We start from the raw sequence: 14,128 nt of genomic DNA, 5'->3' as shown, positions 1-14,128 counted from the left end.
ATGTCCAGAGAGAGAGCATGTGATGTCCAGAGAGAGTCAGTGATGTCCAGAGAGAGAGAGTCAATAATGTCCAGAGAGTCAGTGATGTCCAGAGAGAGAGTCAGTGATGTCCAGAGAGAGAGAGAGAGTCAGTGATGTCCAGAGACAGTGTCAGTGATGTCCAGAGGGAGTCAGTGATGTCCAGAGAGAGAGTCAGTGATGTCCAGAGAGAGAGTCAGTGATGTCCAGAGAGAGTCAGTGATGTCCAGAGAGAGTCAGTGATGCCCAGAGAGAGAGTCAGTGATGTCCAGAGATAGTCAGTGATGTCAAGAGAGAGAGTCAGTGATGTCCAGAGAGAGTCAGTGATGTCCACAGACAGAGAGTCAGTGATGTACAGAGAGAGAGATCAGTGATGTACAGAGAGAGCCAGCGATGTCCAGAGATAGAGACAGTCTGTGATGTCCAGAGAGAGAGTTACTGATGTCGAGAGAGTGTCTGTGATGTCCAGAGAGAGAGTCAGTGATGTGCAGAGAGTCAGTGATGTCCAGAGAGGGAGTCAGTGATGTCCAGAGAGAAAGGGTCAGTGATGTCCAGAGAGAGAGGTTCAGTGATGTCCAGAGAGTCAGTGATGTCCAGAGAGAGTCAGTGATATCCAGAGAGAGAGAGAGACTCAGTGATGTCCAGAGAGAGAGAGTCAGTGATGTCCAGAGAGTCAGTGATGTCCAGAGAGAGAGAGTCAGTGATGTCCGGAGAGAGAGAGTCAGTGATGTCCAGAGAGAGAGACAGTGATGTCCAGAGAGAGAGGGAGAGAGTAAGTGATATCCAGAGGGAGTGTCAGTGATGTACAGAGAGAGAGTCAGTGATGTCCAGAGAGAGAGTCAGTGATGCCCAGAGAGAGAGTCAGTGATGTCCAGAGAGAGAGTCAGTGATGTCCAGAGAGCGAGAGAGATAGTCAGTGCTGTCCAGAGAGAGTCAGTGATGTCCAGAGATAGAGAGAGTCCGTGATGTCCAGAGAGTCAGTTATGTCCAGAGAGAGAGTCAGTGATGTCCAGAGAGAGAGTGTCAGTGATGACCAGAGAGAGAGCATGTGATGTCCAGAGAGAGTCAGTGATATCCAGAGAGAGAGTCAGTGATGTCCAGAGAGAGAGTCAGTGATGTCCAGGGAGAGAGTCAGTGATGTCCAGAGAGAGTCAGTGATGTCCAGAGAGAGAGAGCGTCAGTGATGTCCAGAGAGAGTCAGTGATGTCCAGAGAGAGAGTCAGTGATGTCCAGAGAGAGAGTCACTGATGTCCAGAGAGAGAGAGTCAGTGATGTGCAGAGAGAGTCTGTGATGTCCAGAGAGAGAGAGAGTCAGTGATGCCCAGAGAGAGAGTCAATGATGTCCAGAGAGAGAGAGTCAGTGATGCCCAGAGAGACAGAGTCAGTGATGTCCAGAGAGAGAGTCAGTGATGTCCACAGAGAGAGAGTCAATGATGTCCAGAGAAAGAGTCAGTGATGTCCAGAGAGAGAGTCAGTGATGTTCTGAGAGAGAGAGAATCAGTGATGTCCAGAGAGAGAGAGAGTCAGTGATGTCCAGAGAGAGAGAGTCAGTGATGTCCAGAGAGAGAGAGTCAGTGATGTCCAGAGAGAGTCAGTGATGTCCAGAGAGAGAGAGTCAGTGATGTCCAGAGAGAGAGTCAGTGATGTCCAGAGAGAGAGTCAGTGATGTCCAGAGAGAGAGAGAGAGTCAGTGATGTCCAGAGAGAGAGTCAGTGATGTCCAGAGTCAGTGATGTCCAGAGAGAGAGAGAGAGAGAGAGCGTCAGTGATGTCCAGAGAGAGTCAGTGATGTCCAGAGAGCGAGTCAGCGATGTCCAGAGAAAGAGACAGTGATGTCCATAGAGAGTCAGTAATGTTCACAGAGAGAGTCCGTGATGTCCAGGCAGAGATCGAGATTCAGTGATGTCCAGAGAGAGAGAGTCAATAATGTCCAGAGAGTCAGTGATGTCCAGAGAGAGAGTCAGTGATGTCCAGAGAGAGAGAGAGAGAGTCAGTGATGTCCAGAGACAGTGTCAGTGATGTCCAGAGGGAGTCAGTGATGTCCAGAGAGAGAGTCAGTGATGTCCAGAGAGAGAGTCAGTGATGTCCAGAGAGAGTCAGTGATGTCCAGAGATAGAGAGAGTCCGTGATGTCCAGAGAGTCAGTGATGTCCAGAGAGAGAGTCAGTGATGTCCACAAAGAGAGCGTCAGTGATGTCCAGAGAGAGAGCATGTGATGTCCAGAGAGAGTCAGTGATATCCAGAGAGAGAGTCAGTGATGTCCAGAGAGAGAGTCAGTGATGTCCAGAGAGAGAGCATCAGTGATGTCCAGAGAGAGAGTATGTGATGTCCAGAGAGAGTCAGTGATATCCAGAGAGAGAGTCAGTGATGTCCAGAGAGAGAGTCAGTGATGTCCAGAGAGAGAGTCAGTGATGTCCAGAGAGAGAGTCAGTGATGCCCAGCGAGAGAGTCAGTGATGTCCAGAGAGAGTCAGTGATGTCCAGATAGAGAGAGAGTCAGTGATGTCCAGAGAGAGTCAGTGATGTCCAGAGAGAGAGAGTCAGTGATGTGCAGAGAGTCAGTGATGTCCAGAGAGAGAGTCAGTGATGTCCAGAGAGAGAGCATGTGATGTCCAGAGAGAGTCAGTGATGTCCAGAGAGAGAGAGTCAATAATGTCCAGAGAGTCAGTGATGTCCAGAGAGAGAGTCAGTGATGTCCAGAGAGAGAGAGAGAGTCAGTGATGTCCAGAGACAGTGTCAGTGATGTCCAGAGGGAGTCAGTGATGTCCAGAGAGAGAGTCAGTGATGTCCAGAGAGAGAGTCAGTGATGTCCAGAGAGAGTCAGTGATGTCCAGAGAGAGTCAGTGATGCCCAGAGAGAGAGTCAGTGATGTCCAGAGATAGTCAGTGATGTCAAGAGAGAGAGTCAGTGATGTCCAGAGAGAGTCAGTGATGTCCACAGACAGAGAGTCAGTGATGTACAGAGAGAGAGATCAGTGATGTACAGAGAGAGCCAGCGATGTCCAGAGATAGAGACAGTCTGTGATGTCCAGAGAGAGAGTTACTGATGTCGAGAGAGTGTCTGTGATGTCCAGAGAGAGAGTCAGTGATGTGCAGAGAGTCAGTGATGTCCAGAGAGGGAGTCAGTGATGTCCAGAGAGAAAGGGTCAGTGATGTCCAGAGAGAGAGGTTCAGTGATGTCCAGAGAGTCAGTGATGTCCAGAGAGAGTCAGTGATATCCAGAGAGAGAGAGAGACTCAGTGATGTCCAGAGAGAGAGAGTCAGTGATGTCCAGAGAGTCAGTGATGTCCAGAGAGAGAGAGTCAGTGATGTCCGGAGAGAGAGAGTCAGTGATGTCCAGAGAGAGAGACAGTGATGTCCAGAGAGAGAGGGAGAGAGTAAGTGATATCCAGAGGGAGTGTCAGTGATGTACAGAGAGAGAGTCAGTGATGTCCAGAGAGAGAGTCAGTGATGCCCAGAGAGAGAGTCAGTGATGTCCAGAGAGAGAGTCAGTGATGTCCAGAGAGCGAGAGAGATAGTCAGTGCTGTCCAGAGAGAGTCAGTGATGCCCAGAGATAGAGAGAGTCCGTGATGTCCAGAGAGTCAGTTATGTCCAGAGAGAGAGTCAGTGATGTCCAGAGAGAGAGTGTCAGTGATGACCAGAGAGAGAGCATGTGATGTCCAGAGAGAGTCAGTGATATCCAGAGAGAGAGTCAGTGATGTCCAGAGAGAGAGTCAGTGATGTCCAGAGAGAGAGTCAGTGATGTCCAGAGAGAGAGTCAGTGATGCCCAGCGAGAGAGTCAGTGATGTCCAGAGAGAGTCAGTGATGTCCAGAGAGAGAGAGTCAGTGATGTCCAGAGAGAGAGAGTCAGTGATGTCCAGAGAGAGAGAGAGTCAGTGATGTACAGAGAGTCAGTGATGTCCAGAGAGAGAGTCAGTGATGTCCAGAGAGAGAGCATGTGATGTCCAGAGACAGTCAGTGATGTCCAGAGAGAGAGAAGCAATAATGTCCAGAGAGTCAGTGATGTCCAGAGAGAGAGTCAGTGATGTCCAGAGAGAGAGAGAGAGAGTCAGTGATGTCCAGAGACAGTGTCAGTGATGTCCAGAGGGAGTCAGTGATGTCCAGAGAGAGAGTCAGTGATGTCCAGAGAGAGAGTCAGTGATGTCCAGAGAGAGTCAGTGATGTCCAGAGAGAGAGATTGTCAGTGATGTCCAGAGAGAGTCAGTGATGTCCAGAGAGAGAGTCAGTGATGCCCAGAGAGAGAGTCAGTGATGTCCAGAGATAGTCAGTGATGTCCAGAGAGAGAGTCAGTGATGTCCAGAGAGAGTCAGTGATGTCCACAGAGAGAGAGTCAGTGATGTACAGAGAGAGAGATCAGTGATGTACAGAGAGAGTCAGCGATGTCCAGAGAGAGAGAGAGTCTGTGATGTCCAGAGAGAGAGTTACTGATGTCGAGAGAGTGTCTGTGATGTCCAGAGAGAGAGTCAGTGATGTGCAGAGAGTCAGTGATGTCCAGAGAGAGAGTCAGTGGTGTCCAGAGAGAGAGGGTCAGTGATGTCCAGAGAGTCAGTGATGTCCAGAGAGAGAGTCAGTGATGTCCAGAGAGAGAGCATGTGATGTCCAGAGAGCGTCAGTGATGTCCAGAGAGAGAGAGTCAGTGATGTCCAGAGAGAGAGTCAGTGATGTCCAGAGATAGAGTCAGTGATGTCCAGAGAGTGATAGAGAGTGTCAGTGATGTCCAGAGACAGAGTCAGTGATGTCCAGAGGGAGTCAGTGATGTCCAGAGAGAGAGTCAGTGATGTCGAGAGAGAGAGTCAGTGATGTCCAGAGAGTCATTGATGTCCAGAGAGAGAGTCAGTGATGTCCAGAGAGAGAGCATGTGATGTCCAGAGAGAGTCAGTGATGTCCAGAGAGAGAGCGTCAGTGATGTCCAGAGAGAGTCAGTGATATCCAGAGAGAGAGTCAGTGATGTCCAGAGAGAGAGTCAGTGATGTCCAGAGAGAGAGTCAGTGGTGTCCAGAGAGAGAGTCAGTGATGTGCAGAGAGTCAGTGATGTACAGAGAGGGAGTCAGTGATGTCCAGAGAGAAAGGGTCAGTGATGTCCAGAGAGAGAGGTTCAGTGATGTCCAGAGAGTCAGTGATGTCCAGAGAGAGTCAGTGATATCCAGAGAGAGAGAGAGACTCAGTGATGTCCAGAGAGAGAGAGTCAGTGATGTCCAGAGAGTCAGTGATGTCCAGAGAGAGAGAGTCAGTGATGTCCGGAGAGAGAGAGTCAGTGATGTCCAGAGAGAGAGACAGTGATGTCCAGAGAGAGAGGGAGAGAGTAAGTGATATCCAGAGGGAGTGTCAGTGATGTACAGAGAGAGAGTCAGTGATGTCCAGAGAGAGAGTCAGTGATGCCCAGAGAGAGAGTCAGTGATGTCCAGAGAGAGAGTCAGTGATGTCCAGAGAGCGAGAGAGATAGTCAGTGCTGTCCAGAGAGAGTCAGTGATGTCCAGAGATAGAGAGAGTCCGTGATGTCCAGAGAGTCAGTTATGTCCAGAGAGAGAGTCAGTGATGTCCAGAGAGAGAGTGTCAGTGATGACCAGAGAGAGAGCATGTGATGTCCAGAGAGAGTCAGTGATATCCAGAGAGAGAGTCAGTGATGTCCAGAGAGAGAGTCAGTGATGTCCAGAGAGAGAGTCAGTGATGTCCAGAGAGAGAGTCAGTGATGCCCAGCGAGAGAGTCAGTGATGTCCAGAGAGAGTCAGTGATGTCCAGAGAGAGAGAGAGTCAGTGATGTCCAGAGAGAGAGAGTCAGTGATGTCCAGAGAGAGAGAGAGTCAGTGATGTACAGAGAGTCAGTGATGTCCAGAGAGAGAGTCAGTGATGTCCAGAGAGAGAGCATGTGATGTCCAGAGACAGTCAGTGATGTCCAGAGAGAGAGAAGCAATAATGTCCAGAGAGTCAGTGATGTCCAGAGAGAGAGTCAGTGATGTCCAGAGAGAGAGAGAGAGAGTCAGTGATGTCCAGAGACAGTGTCAGTGATGTCCAGAGGGAGTCAGTGATGTCCAGAGAGAGAGTCAGTGATGTCCAGAGAGAGAGTCAGTGATGTCCAGAGAGAGGCAGTGATGTCCAGAGAGAGAGATTGTCAGTGATGTCCAGAGAGAGTCAGTGATGTCCAGAGAGAGAGTCAGTGATGCCCAGAGAGAGAGTCAGTGATGTCCAGAGATAGTCAGTGATGTCCAGAGAGAGAGTCAGTGATGTCCAGAGAGAGTCAGTGATGTCCACAGAGAGAGAGTCAGTGATGTACAGAGAGAGAGATCAGTGATGTACAGAGAGAGTCAGCGATGTCCAGAGAGAGAGAGAGTCTGTGATGTCCAGAGAGAGAGTTACTGATGTCGAGAGAGTGTCTGTGATGTCCAGAGAGAGAGTCAGTGATGTGCAGAGAGTCAGTGATGTCCAGAGAGAGAGTCAGTGGTGTCCAGAGAGAGAGGGTCAGTGATGTCCAGAGAGTCAGTGATGTCCAGAGAGAGAGTCAGTGATGTCCAGAGAGAGAGCATGTGATGTCCAGAGAGCGTCAGTGATGTCCAGAGAGAGAGAGTCAGTGATGTCCAGAGAGAGAGTCAGTGATGTCCAGAGATAGAGTCAGTGATGTCCAGAGAGTGATAGAGAGTGTCAGTGATGTCCAGAGACAGAGTCAGTGATGTCCAGAGGGAGTCAGTGATGTCCAGAGAGAGAGTCAGTGATGTCGAGAGAGAGAGTCAGTGATGTCCAGAGAGTCATTGATGTCCAGAGAGAGAGTCAGTGATGTCCAGAGAGAGAGCATGTGATGTCCAGAGAGAGTCAGTGATGTCCAGAGAGAGAGCGTCAGTGATGTCCAGAGAGAGTCAGTGATATCCAGAGAGAGAGTCAGTGATGTCCAGAGAGAGAGTCAGTGATGTCCAGAGAGAGAGTCAGTGGTGTCCAGAGAGAGAGTCAGTGATGTCCAGAGAGAGAATCAGTGATGTAGAGAGAGAGATTCAGTGATGTCCAGAGAGAGACCCGGTGATGTCCAGAGAGAGAGAGAGAGTCAGTCATGTCCAGAGAGAGAGAGAAGCAGTGATGTCCAGAGAGAGAGTCAGTAATGTCCTGAGAGAGAGTCAGTCATGTCCAGAGAGAGAGAAAGTCAATGATGTCCGGGGAGAGAGTCCGTGATGTCCAGGCAGAGAGAGAGATTCAGTGATGTCCAGAGAGAGATAGTCAGTAATGTCCAGAGAGAGTCAGTGATGTCTAGCGAGAGTCAGTGATGTCCAGAGAGAGAGAGAGAGAGAGTCAGTGATGTCCAGAGAGAGAGAGAGAGAGTCAGTGATGACCAGAGAGAGAGAGTCATTGATGTCCAGAGAGAGAGTCGATGATGTCGAGAGAGTGAGTCAGTGATGTCCAGAGAGAGAGTCATTGATGTCCAGAGAGAGAGTCAGTGATGTCGAGAGAGTGAGTCAGTGATGTCCAGAGAGAGAGTCAGTGATGTCCAGAGAGAGAGTCAGAGATGTGCAGAAAGAGAGTCTGTGATGCCCAGAGAGAGAGTCAGTGATGTCCAGAGAGAGAGTCAGTGATGTCCAGAGAGACAGTCAGTGATGTCCAGAGAGAGAGTCAGTGATTTCCAGAGAGAGTCAGTGATGTCCAGAGAGAGTCAGTGATATCCAGAGAGAGGGAGTCAGTGATGTCCAGAGAGTCAGTGATGTCCAGAGAATGAGTCAGTGATGTCCAGAGATAGAGCATGTGATGTCCAGAGAGAGTCAGTGATGTCGAGAGAGAGCGAGTCAGTGATGTCCAGAGAGAGAGTCAGTGATGTCCAGAGAGAGAGTCAGTGATGTCCAGAGAGAGAGAGTCAGTGATGTCCAGAGAGAGAGAGTCAGTGATGTCCAGAGACAGTCAGTGATGTCCAGAGAGAGAGAGTCAGTGATGTCCAGAGAGAGAGTCAGTGATGTCCAGAGAGAGAGTCAGTGATGTCCAGAGAGAGAGAGAGAGTCAGTGATGTCCAGAGAGAGAGTCAGTGATGTCCAGAGAGAGTCAGTGATGTCCAGAGAGAGACAGAGAGAGAGAGCGTCAGTGATGTCCAGAGAGAGTCAGTGATGTCCAGAGAGGGAGTCAGCGATGTCCAGAGAAAGAGACAGTGATGTCCATAGAGAGTCAGTAATGTTCACAGAGAGAGGCAGTGATGTCCAGAGAGAGAGCTAGTGACATCAAGAGTGAGAGTCAGTGATGTCCAGAGAGAGTGAGAGAGAGAGTGATGTCCAGAGAGAGAGTCAGTGATGTCCAGAGAGGGAGTCAGCGATGTCCAGAGAGAGAGAGAGAGTCAGTGATGTCCAGAGAGAGAGTCAGTGATGTCCAGAGAGAGAGTCAGTGATGTCCAGAGAGAGAGTCACTGATGTCCAGAGAGAGAGAGTCAGTGATGTGCAGAGAGAGTCTGTGATGTCCAGAGAGAGAGAGAGTCAGTAATGCCCAGAGAGAGAGTCAATGATGTCCAGAGAGAGAGCGTCAGTGATGCCCAGAGAGACAGAGTCAGTGATGTCCAGAGAGAGAGTCAGTGATGTCCAGAGAGAGAGAGTCAATGATGTCCAGAGAAAGAGTCAGTGATGTCCAGAGAGAGAGTCAGTGATGTTCAGAGAGAGAGAGAGTCAGTGATGTCCAGAGAGAGAGAGAGTCAGTGATGTCCAGAGAGAGAGAGTCAGTGATGTCCAGAGAGAGAGAGTCAGTGATGTCCAGAGAGAGTCAGTGATGTCCAGAGAGAGAGAGTCAGTGATGTCCAGAGAGAGAGTCAGTGATGTCCAGAGAGAGAGTCAGTGATGTCCAGAGAGAGAGAGAGAGTCAGTGATGTCCAGAGAGAGAGAGAGAGTCAGTGATGTCCAGAGAGATAGAGTCAGTGATGTCCAGAGAGAGAGTCAGTGATGTCCAGAGAGAGAGTCAGTGATGTCCAGAGAGAGAGTCAGTGATGCCCAGAGAGAGAGTCAGTGATGTCCAGAGAGAGAGTCAGTGATGTCCAGAGAGAGAGAGTCAGTGATGTCCAGGGAGAGAGTCAGTGATGTCCAGAGACAGAGTGTCAGTGATGTCCAGAGAGAGAGAGTCAGTGATGTCCAGAGAGAGTCAGTGATGTCCAGAGAGGGAGTCAGCGATGTCCAGAGAGAGAGAGAGAGTCAGTGATGTCCAGAGAGAGAGTCAGTGATGTCCAGAGAGAGTCAGTGATGTCCAGAGAGAGAGAGAGAGAGAGAGCGTCAGTGATGTCCAGAGAGAGTCAGTGATGTCCAGAGAGGGAGTCAGCGATGGCCAGAGAAAGAGACAGTGATGTCCATAGAGAGTCAGTAATGTTCACAGAGAGAGGCAGTGATGTCCAGAGAGAGAGCTATTGACATCCAGAGTGAGAGTCAGTGATGTCCAGAGAGAGTGAGAGAGAGAGTGATGTCCAGAGAGAGAGGCAGTGATGTCCAGAGAGAGAGATTCAGTGATGTCCAGAGAGAGAGTCAGTGATCTCCAGAGAGTGAGTCAGTGATGTCCAGAGAGAGAGTGTCAGTGATGTCCAGAGAGAGAGAGAGAGAGAGTCAGTGATGTCCAGAGAGAGAGTCAGTGATGTCCAGAGAGGGAGTCAGCGATGTCCAGTGAGAGAGAGAGAGAGTCAGTGATGTCCAGAGAGAGAGTCAGTGATGTCCAGAGAGAGTCAGTGATGTCCAGAGAGAGAGAGAGAGAGAGAGCGTCAGTGATGTCCAGAGAGAGAGTCAGTGATGTCCAGAGAGGGAGTTAGCGATGTCCAGAGAAAGAGGCAGTGATGTCCACAGAGAGTCAGTGATGTTCAGAGAGAGAGTCAGTGATGTCCACAGAGAGAGCCAGTGATATCCACAGAGAGAGTCAGTGACGTCCAGAGAGAGAGTCAGTGATGTCCAGAGAGAGTCAGTGATGTCCAGAGAGAGAGAGAGAATCAATGATGTCCAGAGAGAGAGTCAGTGATGTCCAGAGAGAGTCAGTGATATCCAGAGAGAGAGTCAGTGATGTCCAGAGAGTCAGTGACGCCCAGAGAGAGAGAGAGAGTCAGTGATGTCCAGAGAGAGAGTCAGTGATGTCCAGAGAGAGAGTCAGTTATGTCCAGAGAGAGAGTCAGTGATCTCCAGAGAGAGAGTCAGTGATGTCCAGAGAGAGAGTCAGTGATGGCCAGAGAGAGAGTCAGTGGTGTCCAGAGAGAGAGAGTCAGTGATGTGCAGAGAGAGAGAGTCAGTGATGTCCAGAGAGAGTCAATGATGTCCAGAGAGAGAGAGTCAGTGATGTCCAGAGAGAGAGAGTCAGTGATGTCCAGAGAGAGAGTCAGTGATGTCCAGAGAGAGAGAGAGAGTCAGTAATGTCCAGAGAGATAGAGTCAGTGATGTCCAGAGAGAGAGTCAGTGATGTCCAGAGAGAGAGTCAGTGATGTCCAGAGAGAGAGTCAGTGATGCCCAGAGAGAGAGTCAGTGATGTCCAGAGAGAGAGTCAGTGATGTCCAGAGAGAGAGAGTCAGTGATGTCCAGGGAGAGAGTCAGTGATGTCCAGAGAGAGAGTGTCAGTGATGTCCAGAGAGAGAGAGTCAGTGATGTCCAGAGAGAGTCAGTGATGTCCAGAGAGGGAGTCAGCGATGTCCAGAGAGAGAGAGAGAGTCAGTGATGTCCAGAGAGAGAGTCAGTGATGTCCAGAGAGAGTCAGTGATGTCCAGAGAGAGAGAGAGAGAGAGAGCGTCAGTGATGTCCAGAGAGAGTCAGTGATGTCCAGAGAGGGAGTCAGCGATGGCCAGAGAAAGAGACAGTGATGTCCATAGAGAGTCAGTAATGTTCACAGAGAGAGGCAGTGATGTCCAGAGAGAGAGCTATTGACATCCAGAGTGAGAGTCAGTGATGTCCAGAAAGAGTGAGAGAGAGAGTGATGTCCAGAGAGAGAGGCAGTGATGTCCAGAGAGAGAGATTCAGTGATGTCCAGAGAGAGAGTCAGTGATCTCCAGAGAGTGAGTCAGTGATGTCCAGAGAGAGAGTGTCAGTGATGTCCAGAGAGAGAGAGAGAGAGAGTCAGTGTTGTCCAGAGAGAGAGTCAGTGATGTCCAGAGAGGGAGTCAGCGATGTCCAGTGAGAGAGAGAGAGAGTCAGTGATGTCCAGAGAGAGAGTCAGTGATGTCCAGAGAGAGTCAGTGATGTCCAGAGAGAGAGAGAGAGAGAGAGCGTCAGTGATGTCCAGAGAGAGAGTCAGTGATGTCCAGAGAGGGAGTTAGCGATGTCCAGAGAAAGAGGCAGTGATGTCCACAGAGAGTCAGTGATGTTCAGAGAGAGAGTCAGTGATGTCCACAGAGAGAGCCAGTGATATCCACAGAGAGAGTCAGTGACGTCCAGAGAGAGAGTCAGTGATGTCCAGAGAGAGTCAGTGATGTCCAGAGAGAGAGAGAGAATCAATGATGTCCAGAGAGAGAGTCAGTGATGTCCAGAGAGAGTCAGTGATATCCAGAGAGAGAGTCAGTGATGTCCAGAGAGTCAGTGACGCCCAGAGAGAGAGAGAGAGTCAGTGATGTCCAGAGAGAGAGTCAGTGATGTCCAGAGAGAGAGTCAGTTATGTCCAGAGAGAGAGTCAGTGATCTCCAGAGAGAGAGTCAGTGATGTCCAGAGAGAGAGTCAGTGATGGCCAGAGAGAGAGTCAGTGGTGTCCAGAGAGAGAGAGTCAGTGATGTGCAGAGAGAGAGAGTCAGTGATGTCCAGAGAGAGTCAGTGATGTCCAGAGAGAGAGAGTCAGTGATGTCCAGAGAGAGAGAGTCAGTGATGTCCAGAGAGAGAGAGTCAGTGATGTCCAGAGAGAGAGTCAGTGATGTCCAGAGAGAGAGTCAGTGATGTCCAGAGAGAGAGAGAGAGTCAGTGATGTCCAGAGAGATAGAGTCAGTGATGTCCAGAGAGAGAGTCAGTGATGTCCAGAGAGAGAGTCAGTGATGTCCAGAGAGAGAGTCAGTGATGCCCAGAGAGAGAGTCAGTGATGTCCAGAGAGAGAGTCAGTGATGTCCAGAGAGAGAGAGTCAGTGATGTCCAGAGAGAGAGTCAGTGATGTCCAGAGAGAGAGAGTCAGTGATGTCCAGAGAGAGAGTCAGTGATGTCCAGAGAGAGAGAGTCAATGATGTCCAGAGAAAGAGTCAGTGATGTCCAGAGAGAGAGTCAGTGATGTCCAGAGAGAGTCAGTGATGTCCAGAGAGGGAGTCAGCGATGTCCAGAGAGAGAGAGAGAGTCAGTGATGTCCAGAGAGAGAGTCAGTGATGTCCAGAGAGAGTCAGTGATGTCCAGAGAGAGAGTCAGTGATGTCCAGAGAGAGAGAGTCAGTGATGTCCAGAGAGAGAGAGTCAGTGATGTCCAGAGACAGTCAGTGATGTCCAGAGAGAGAGAGTCAGTGATGTCCAGAGAGAGAGTCAGTGATGTCCAGAGAGAGAGTCAGTGATGTCCAGAGAGAGAGAGAGAGTCAGTGATGTCCAGAGAGAGAGTCAGTGATGTCCAGAGAGAGTCAGTGATGTCCAGAGAGAGAGAGAGAGAGAGAGCGTCAGTGATGTCCAGAGAGAGTCAGTGATGTCCAGAGAGGGAGTCAGCGATGTCCAGAAAAAGAGACAGTGATGTCCATAGAGAGTCAGTAATGTTCACAGAGAGAGGCAGTGATGTCCAGAGAGAGAGCTAGTGACATCAAGAGTGAGAGTCAGTGATGTCCAGAGAGAGTGAGAGAGAGAGTGATGTCCAGAGAGAGAGTCAGTGATGTCCAGAGAGGGAGTCAGCGATGTCCTGAGAGAGAGAGAGAGTCAGTGATGTCCAGAGAGAGAGTCAGTGATGTCCAGAGAGAGAGTCAGTGATGTCCAGAGAGAGAGTCACTGATGTCCAGAGAGAGAGAGTCAGTGATGTGCAGAGAGAGTCTGTGATGTCCAGAGAGAGAGAGAGTCAGTAATGCCCAGAGAGAGAGTCAATGATGTCCAGAGAGAGAGAGTCAGTGATGCCCAGAGAGACAGAGTCAGTGATGTCCAGAGAGAGAGTCAGTGATGTCCAGAGAGAGAGAGTCAATGATGTCCAGAGAAAGAGTCAGTGATGTCCAGAGAGAGAGTCAGTGATGTTCAGAGAGAGAGAGAGTCAGTGATGTCCAGAGAGAGAGAGAGTCAGTGATGTCCAGAGAGAGAGAGTCAGTGATGTCCAGAGAGAGAGAGTCAGTGATGTCCAGAGAGAGTCAGTGATGTCCAGAGAGAGAGAGTCAGTGATGTCCAGAGAGAGAGTCAGTGATGTCCAGAGAGAGAGTCAGTGATGTCCAGAGAGAGAGAGAGAGTCAGTGATGTCCAGAGAGAGAGAGAGAGTCAGTGATGTCCAGAGAGATAGAGTCAGTGATGTCCAGAGAGAGAGTCAGTGATGTCCAGAGAGAGAGTCAGTGATGTCCAGAGAGAGAGTCAGTGATGCCCAGAGAGAGAGTCAGTGATGTCCAGAGAGAGAGTCAGTGATGTCCAGAGAGAGAGAGTCAGTGATGTCCAGGGAGAGAGTCAGTGATGTCCAGAGACAGAGTGTCAGTGATGTCCAGAGAGAGTCAGTGATGTCCAGAGAGGGAGTCAGCGATGTCCAGAGAGAGAGAGAGAGTCAGTGATGTCCAGAGAGAGAGTCAGTGATGTCCAGAGAGAGTCAGTGATGTCCAGAGAGAGAGAGAGAGAGAGAGCGTCAGTGATGTCCAGAGAGAGTCAGTGATGTCCAGAGAGGGAGTCAGCGATGGCCAGAGAAAGAGACAGTGATGTCCATAGAGAGTCAGTAATGTTCACAGAGAGAGGCAGTGATGTCCAGAGAGAGAGCTATTGACATCCAGAGTGAGAGTCAGTGATGTCCAGAGAGAGTGAGAGAGAGAGTGATGTCCAGAGAGAGAGGCAGTGATGTCCAGAGAGAGAGATTCAGTGATGTCCAGAGAGAGAGTCAGTGATCTCCAGAGAGTGAGTCAGTGATGTCCAGAGAGAGAGTGTCAGTGATGTCCAGAGAGAGAGAGAGAGAGAGTCAGTGATGTCCAGAGAGAGAGTCAGTGATGTCCAGAGAGGGAGTCAGCGATGTCCAGTGAGAGAGAGAGAGAGTCAGTGATGTCCAGAGAGAGAGTCAGTGATGTCCAGAGAGAGTCAGTGATGTCCAG

Source organism: Scyliorhinus torazame, chromosome 2 (genome assembly GCF_047496885.1).
Source record: "Scyliorhinus torazame isolate Kashiwa2021f chromosome 2, sScyTor2.1, whole genome shotgun sequence".
NCBI classification, from domain to species: domain Eukaryota; kingdom Metazoa; phylum Chordata; class Chondrichthyes; order Carcharhiniformes; family Scyliorhinidae; genus Scyliorhinus; species Scyliorhinus torazame.
Note: the sequence above shows the minus strand (reverse complement) of the source record.